General features: G+C 34.6%; 1 non-coding gene across 1 annotated transcript; it reads right to left on the reverse strand.

The window, feature by feature from the left end:
- Positions 1 to 8282: 8282 nt before the first annotated feature.
- Positions 8283 to 8354, reverse strand: TRNAS-GGA (transfer RNA serine (anticodon GGA)). Its single transcript has one exon. It is a non-coding gene; the product is annotated as a tRNA-Ser (tRNA).
- Between the last annotated feature and the right edge of the window lie 1062 nt (positions 8355 to 9416).

Raw genomic sequence — 9416 nt, forward strand, 5'->3', positions numbered from 1 at the left:
CTCGCTCCAAATCTTTGTTGTGATGAGACAGAACTGAGGAGCATAACTCATGTGACACTATTAAAAGTTAATATCAAATAAAATTTTGTCTTTGCAAATTCCTTTAATCATTTTAAGATTCATCACTACATAAAGTAGATCAATTTTTCTATGTGTTAAATATTTTCCAAATATAAGGCAATTGTTTTAAAGGAACAATATCTATTTTTCCCTATGAATTCAAACTGCTGAAAACAAAAAAAGGTTGCAGATTTATGAAGAGGAAGGCATGACACAATCTATTCCAGTATTTTTGCCTAAAGAATCCCATGGACTGAGGACCCTGCTATACTACAGTCCATTGGTTACAGAGTCCGACCTAACTGAAGTGACTTAGCATGCAAGCACAGATTTGTGAAACTATCCCAGAAATACTATTTTTGTAATTTTCTAGACATACTACTTGTGTCAGCTAACATTTCTGAAGTATCAATATTTACTATATACTAAGCATTATTTTAAATCACATAACCATTGCAATTCTATAAAGTAGTACATTTTATATAAACAGTCCTCATTTTGTATATATGGAAATCTGAAATACAAAGTGATATAAAGCCCTGACTATTTTTATATGATAAGTACTTGTCAGTATTGAACCTTGGCAAACTTGCTCAAGGTCTGTGCTCTTAGATGACATCTTTTAATGTCACTTTTCTGCATTAAGAGAATAAACTATATTTCATTAATAAAATTTTATTTTCTTGCATTTCTTTAATAATATTTCACTAATATCAAATTAATATAAATGCAGCTTAAAAGGCATATTGATGAAGAACAATATGGCATTCTTATTGTAAAAAATGCACTGGATACTGCCTCAAAGGAGCCCTCAAGATGATTTCACTATTAGAGGCATAAAACTTATACATTGGTATGTTGCTTTATAAAAATTGTATTTGCCATCATTATGAATGATGGTGATTCCATTGGAGAGTTTAAAATTACTCCAAATGCATTTATGAAGGAAAAAAAAAAAGTAACTAGAGGTAGCTTCTTATTTCAGTGGAAGATTGATTTGTATAATCAGAAAAAGGATACAATATGTAGTCATGTCATAGGTACAGGCTTCAGGCCTGGCTTAGAAATGTTATTTTTATAAGTTATTAAATTGCTCCTATACTGGTATTTCCATTATCTTCATAAAATGTTGCCTTAAGAAATTATTTGTTGTTTCTTTCATTTGGTAAAGTGAAAATGTATAGACAAAAATATAAGAAATTAATATTTCAAAAATTTTGTTGCAACATAAGACTTAAAACATAGCATCTGCTTCAATTTTGTTAGTAATCCAGTTGGTTATTTTTATTCCTGATAAATTCAGTTGCTAGTAAATTACACATGGGAGCAACAGAATATGATAATATTCAGTTGCCTTTCTATTAACATTCTAAGTGTCCTTACAGGGGTAATAAATACTTATTCTTGTCACACAACCTGACAGCACAGATTTTTTTTTTTTTCAATTTCTAGTTTCAAAGAGTTTGTGATTATTTCCATGTATAGTACTGTTAGAAGTCCATCCACTTAACAAATCTTTGAAATACTTCTACATTTTACTTTGTTAAACATGGATCCAACCTATGAACCATAAAGACATGTATGCCGCTATTATTTCCAAGGAGAAACAGAATTTTAAAATTTGCATAGACTTTTTAAACAACTCCTTTGTGGCTCAGCTGGTAAAGACTCTGCCTGCAATGTGGGAGATCTTGGTTCAATCCTTGGGTTGGAAAGATCCCTTGGAGAAGGGGAAGGCTACCCACTCCAGTATTCTGGCCTGGAGAATTCCATGGACTGTATAGTCCACGAGGTCACAAAGAATACGATACAATAGAATGATTTTCACTCTCTTTGAAACAACTAATCCAGTCACATCATTTTATTGAAGATGAATTTTGTGCAACCTGAGTACAAGAATGTCAAAAACAAGTGTCAGTGTCACTGGCATGTGTGCCTTGAGCTTGCTTGCTCTACCTGGGGATGCCACTTGCTCTATGAGAGTGATACTGCACTTGGATAGAACAGTTATAATCGTTAAACTTGCTAAGGATAAACACAGTAATTATATATATATATACATATATATATATATACATATATGTACACACACACATATAGTCTAGTTACAAGTTTATAAGCATATTTGTTTATAATTTCTGTTCATTTCTTAAGATGAAGTAGGTAGACCAAATGTCATCTTAGAATCTTTTTCTACTCCATAATTCTAAGTACAATATATGTATGTTTTTTTCCTTAATAATAGGCAGGTTGCCTATTTAGTTATATTTAGAATGTTTAAGCATGTCTATATCCATATTCTGTAACCTCTATCTCAAATATCATCATATTTCTATAAGCAATTACACGAAGTTTTCATTAACATGTTAGACTTTACTGTTTAAAATACCCGTTTCACTTTAAACAATCAATTAATATTGTATTTCCCAATTTCTTTATCTATAAACTTTTGAAATGCACATTATGTTGCAAGATTGTTGACATTATTACCTACATTTATGCCTTAATTCATCAGGTACTTACTATTTCATTCTAGGTGATGAATACATTGCTGGGTATTGGGAATACAGTAATGAGCTAGAAAGACAATATCAGAAGCATAAGTAATGTAAAATATAAAAACAATTACAAATTGGTAAGATATATATTACCATTATCGAGCAAACATTCTAGAAATAGCAAAATTACTCATATAGATAATTGTTTGTTGCTCAGATGGTGAAAGTCTGCCTGCAATGCAAGAGATCCAGGTTTGATCCCTGGGTCAGAAAGATCCCCTGGAGAAGGGAATGGCTACTCATTCCAATATTCCTTCCTGGAGAATTCCATGGATAAAGTGGCCTGGTGGACTAGAGTCCATGATGTCCCAAAGAGTTGGACACAAATGATAGACTCTTATTTTCACTTTCAGGACTTTGAAGACAGATTTTATTGCCTACAATACTATACATTCTCTAGAGGGGACTGCTGCTGCTAAGTCACTTCAGTCGTGTCTGACTCTGTGTGACCCCACAGACGGCAGCCCACAAGTTCCCCCGTCCCTGGGACTCTCCAGGCAAGAACACTGGAGTGGGTTGCCATTTCGTTCTCCATCTAGAAGAGACAATTCTTATAAACACATTCTTTGTCACCTGAAGTAGCCTACATGTTTCTGTTTTTAGTTTATAGACTGTAACTCCAGGCAAAATGTTAAACAGACTTTGTTTCTTACAACAGGTTACTTGTTCTTTGCACTTTATAGTAAGACATTATAAGAAGAAGATCAGCAGAAGCAGAACTGAACTGCCTATAAGCTGAAATAAAAGAAATATTAAAGGTATTAAGAATCTACAATTTTGTGACAACTGTTTCAGTACCTACAAAGTAAGAAATATAACTGACAAAGTCTTTGAGACAAGGGCCTATTAAGATTTAGTCAAAATCAATTTATGGGTAATTAGCTGGACATCACATACTGTTGTTCTCCATGGCTTAATGTAGTTTACCAGTAAAGGAGTGCCAAGGATACAGTAAGTGAGAAAATAGAGTCGGATGGAAAGTTAAATGTAAGACATAACAATGGGTGTGGTTATAGGCCAAAAGAATTAACTAGAAGCAAACACATTCAGTTCAGTTCAGTTCAGTCACTCAGTCATGTCCAACTCATTGCGATCCCATGGAGTGCAGCACACCAGGCTTACCTGTTCATCACCAACTCCTGGAGTTTATTCAAACTCATATCTATTGAGTTGGTGATGCCATCCAAACATCTCATCTTCTGTTGTCCCCTTCTCCTCCCACCTTCAATCTTTCCCAGTATCAGTGTCTTTTCCAATGAGTCAGTTCTTCGCATCAGGTGGCCGAAGCATTGGAGTTTCAGCTTCAGGATCAGTCCTTCCAATGAATATTCAGGACTGGTTTTCTTTAAGTTGAAGTGGTTGGATCTCTTGGATGACTACTAAATATTTTAGAGGATTCTGCATCCAAAGAAACCATGAATTGAAACTAAAGTATTTTTGAATGCACCAACTTTAATATCCTAAAGTATTAAACTGGTATAATAGGAAATATAATACAAAAGCTTTACAGTATAATGGGAAGTTAATTCCAATACCTATTTCAAAAGTTTCCATGGTGAATTGTTGGAGATTGTGTTTTTGCAAGGCCTGGGACTTAGTAAAATGGGCATGTTTGAAGGAAAACAGCCTTAGAAGGTAGAGATAGTATATCTTTCAAAAGAATTAGTGATTTACCCTTCCAAAAGATATTCCCACATAGTAAAGATAAAGCCTTTTTGCTTCCCTCCCAGAGAGGTGTTTACATTCTAGGGTAAGTAAGTGCTCTCTTTCAAAGTGATAGTGGGTGATGTGCTGACAGCTCCATAAAAGCTAAGTATCTCTTAAAAACTGGTTTCCCTGTCCTCTGTTGAACACCATCTGTGCAGGTCACATCTGACACACATTGTATTGCCTATTAGATTTGGGCCATGAAAAACCAATGAAAACTGCTGCTATGACTGCAGTTTTTGACTGGCTGGTCCAAGAGTCCTGTGACATTCTGTCAGAATACTGTGTCAGACTGACCTGTTACCAGGAAAGTGGGGTAAAATCTTAGGGCCTTCACATTTTCTAACGTAACAAGAGTAATGGTGCAAGAGATTTTTCCTGAAGGGAAGACTAAAGTTTTAATCAATGACTCTTCTTCTTAGCTATTCCATAGGGGTCTTCATATTATCTGACCAGTGGAATAGCATAATTGCCATGAAATACATAATTACTTATTTCCTTTCTTCTCTTCTTTTTTTGAATAGAAACTTTACTGCAGTTATTTTAGCAGTGCTTCATTATTTTATCTTGAGTGCACAGAGGATATATTGTTCAGTATCTATGTTCTTGTACCATATATATCTGTAATATGTATCCCTAATGGATAGTAGACTTGGAGCTGGATGTAGTTACTAGATGGTTGTAAAAGGTTGTCTTCCTTGCATGAGGATTTGAGGACATTCTATATGATGAAAGAAATCATCAAATAGATAAAGAGATGAGGATTCCACATTATAGTTGGTATTATTAACTCTTCATTAAAAATTATTTTCTTCTATGGTAAAATCCTAGCCTATAATAATACCTATCTTCCCTTATAATTAAATGGGAAACTTGACTGTACTTTAGCAGTAAATATGCACCAATATTTGATGTGCCAATTTTTGAGCCAAGATTTTTGAGATACATGTGTGCCCCTATCACCACTGCAAACACGAGCTCTCCCACAAAACAGAAGAAGATTACCATGTATTTCTAAGAGATTATGGAGCCATAATGTTAAATGAGCTCAAATATTTGATTCACAGCATAAAATGTCTCCTGTCATCTAGGAATTCCTGGATGTTTGGACTATTACATGAACATAAAATAACACTATATTATATCAAGTTTCCACCTGCTTTTAGTTTGTTTGTCATAGTGCCTGGGGTTAACCTAACTATAAAATGTTGCACCCTAATAAGATAACAGACCAATGTAATATGTCTTCAGTTTTAAACTATTTTTCTGTAAGGTCCCTTTATCAACTCTGTATATAAAGGGATTTTATAGAACAGATCGTCTTTTTGAGTCTCAGAAGGATTATTAACAGCATAATTAATTGATTTTATTTTACCAGAAACCATATTGGGAGAGATAGAACTGTATCTTATACTTCCAAACCTATTTTACTACAATAATATTAATTTACTGTTTAATAACACCCTAAATAATTAATAATTTTGCCTTTGTATAAAAAAGATCAATTTTAAAATTTTGTTTTGGTTCTTAAAATGAGGATTGCAATTTTGTTTATCTTGAGAAAATATAGGCTTATCTGCCCAGAACCAGTCTCTTAGAAGAAGTGTACATATTCAAGAAATAAAAATGTGAAATGTTGAAAGAGAAAGAAATGATTCACTTACCAGGGCAGATCAGCTCTTTCAACTCAAATGATCAGTCCCACAAACACAATTGGTTTATAAGCAATATTAACTCTAGAAAATGACGATAAAACGATGTAATCTTCTGATACTTCCTTCTCTCTTGGCAAAGTACAAGTATATGAGAATCTTCTAAGAGTTAAAATCACTTACTTTTTATGTCATTGCTTTTCCTGTTAAAATGTTTGCCCAAATGGTCTTTAGTATTTCCTTCACATTGACTAAAAACTCTAAAATATAAGGTGTAAGCACCCACATATTGGTGTAAGGACCCTCATATCAGTGTAAACATAGTTCTTCCATACTTTATATTTAATATAATGTTGTCAAAGCTCTTTATTCACAGTATAATTTCAAGGAAGCTTTATCAATATTTTCCCTGTGATTATTATAATACATTGAAAGGCCAAAATCTTTTCTTTTTTGTAAAGTCACATATGGTTATGAAAGAAAGAAATAAGTATATAGTTTTTTTAGAAAAGGTTAGGCAATTGAAAGTTTAGAGAACACATATCCAAAGTTTTGACCATCACTAACCTCAAATAAGGTGTCAAAGCTTTGGAAGACTAACATTAACCACTCATACTTCCAAATAAAAAAGCATCAAGTCCATGGGTATAGAGAACAGGAAATTTCTTTCATCTAAGAAGTCATATATCAATGTCTTCAGGTCAGAAAGAAGCAATTGTGAAACATTTCTTATAGTCTGAAGTTTTCCTTTAATCCATTCCAGTCACTTCTGTGTTAGAAAAATGAGTGACTTGTAGTCAGACTCCATCAAATGCAACAGAAATAATTTCTTACTGCTAGCAATGAAGTTCAAGTGGATGAACACCATGAATATGGATCAAATGAGAAGGATATTATGGAAAAGGGAAGTGATCATTTTATGTAAAAGTAGAGCTAATATTTTCCTTCTCTTAACTTAGAGCATATTAACAGTCTCCTATTTAATGAATTGAAAAGAAGATTAAGTATTAAACTCTGATTCAATAATTTAGGGAACTGCAAATGTTAGGCAAAATGGTTCATTTCATTCTCCATGATTTGGAAATCTACACTTGTCAAGGATACAAACATTGTGATTTCTTTGCTCCAGAAAAGTCATTGTTGATAGAAGTATCTAACTAGCCAGTATCAATTATTTAGTTTCGACTGTCAACACAGAGTAGGCTTATGGAGATTTAGAGTAGAAGAAAACTTATTTACTGACACTGAGTTTTGAAAAAGGTTTTGTTTTGTTTTGTTGTTGTTGGGCCATTGATCTGTGCTTCTTTTTTTTGTTTAATATAAATTTATTTATTTTAATTGGAGGCTAATTTCTTTACAATATTGTATTGATTTTGCCATACATCAACATGAATCTGCCATAGGTGTACACATGTTCCCCATCTTGAATCCCCCTCCCACCTCTCTCCCCATACCATCCCTCTGGGTCATCCCAGTACACCAGCCCCAAACATCCTGTATCATGCATCGAACCTGGACTGGTGATTCATTTCACATATGATATTATACATGTTTCAAAGCCATTCTCCAAAATCATCAAACCCTCGCTCTCTCCCATAGAGTCCAAAAGACTGTTCTATACATCTGTGTTTCTTATGCTGTCTCACATACAGGGTTATCGTTACTATCTTTCTAAATTCCATATATATATGTTACTATACTGTGTTGGTGTTTTTCTTTATGGCTTACTTCACTCTGTATAATAGGCTCCAGTTTCATCCACCTCATTAAAACTGATTCAAATGTACTTTTTAATGGCTAAGTAATACTCCATTGTGTATATGTACCACTGCTTTCTTATCCATTCATCTGCTGATGGACATCTAGGTTACTTCCATGCCCTGGCTATTATAAACAGTGCTGCGATGAATATTGGGGTACACGTGTCTCTTTCAGTCCTGGTTTCCTCAGTGTGTATGCCCAGCAGTGGGATTGCTGGGTCATATGGCAGTTTTATTTCCAGGTTTTTAAGGAATCCCCACACTGTTCTCCATAGTGGCTGTACTAGTTTGCATTCCCACCAACAGTGTAAGAGGGCTGCCTTTTCTCCACACCCTCTCCAGCATTTATTGCTTGTAGACTTTTGGATAGAAGCCATTCTGAATGGCATGAAATGGTACCTCATTGTGGTTTTGATTTGCATTTCTCTGATAATGAGTCTGACTCTTTGCGACCCCACAGACTGTAGCCTACCAGGCTCCTCTATCCATGGGATTCTCCAGGCAAGAGTACTGGAGTGGATTGCCATTCCCTTCTCCAGGGGATCTTCCCCACCCAGGGATCGAACCTGGGTCTCCTGAATTCCAGGCAGATGCTTTAACCTCTGAGCCATCAGGGAAGAAGTGATAATGAGTGATGTTGTGCATCTTTTCTTGTGTTTGTTAGCCATCTGTATGTCTTCTTTGGAGAAATTTCTGTTTAGTTCTTTGGCCCATTTTTTGATTGGGTCGTTTCTTTTTCTGGACTTGAGCTGAAGGAGTTGCCTGTATATTTTTGAGATTAATCCTTTTGTCAGTTGCTTCCTTTGCTATTATTTTCTCCCATTCTGAAGGCCATCTTTTCACCTTGCTTATAGTTTCCTTTGTTGTGCAGAAGCTTTTAATTTTAATTAAGTCCCATTTGTTTATTTTTGCTTTTATTTCCAGTATTCTGGGAGGTGGGTCATAGAGGATCCTGCTGTGATTTATGTCAGAGAGTGTTTTGCCTAGGTTCTCCTCTAGGAGTTTTACAGTTTCTGGTCTTACTTTTAGATCTTTAAACCATGTTGAGTTTATTTTTGTGTATGGTGTTAGAAAGTGTTCTAGTTTCATTCTTTTACAAATAGTTGACCAGCACCACTTGTTAAAGAGATTGTCTTTTCTCCATTGTATATTCTTGCCCTCTTTGTCAAAGATAAGGTGTCCATAGGTGCATGCGTTTATCTCTGGGCTTTCTATTTTGTTCCATTGATCTATATGTCTGTATTTGTGCCAGTACCACACTGTCTTGATGACTGTGGCTTTCTAGTAGAGCCTGAAGTCAGACAGGTTGATTCCTCCACTTTCATTCTTTATTCTCAAGATTGCTTTGGCTATTCGAGGTTTTTTGTATTTCCATACAAATATTGAAATTATTTGTTCTAGTTCTGTGAAAAATATGGCTGGTAGCTTGATAGGGATTGCATTGAATCTATAGATTGCTTGGGTAGTTTGCTCATTTTCACTTTATTGATTCTTCTGATCCAAGAACAGGGTATATTTCTCCATCTATTAGCATCCTCTTTGATTCCTTTCACCAGTGTTTTATGGTTTTCTATATAGAGAGGTCTTCTGTTTCTTTAGGTAGATATATTCCTAAGTATTTTAGTCTTTCCATTGAAATGGTGAATGCAATCATTTCCTTAAATTCTCTTTCTATTTTC

Source organism: Ovis canadensis, chromosome 3, assembly GCF_042477335.2.
Source record: "Ovis canadensis isolate MfBH-ARS-UI-01 breed Bighorn chromosome 3, ARS-UI_OviCan_v2, whole genome shotgun sequence".
Classification (NCBI taxonomy): domain Eukaryota; kingdom Metazoa; phylum Chordata; class Mammalia; order Artiodactyla; family Bovidae; genus Ovis; species Ovis canadensis.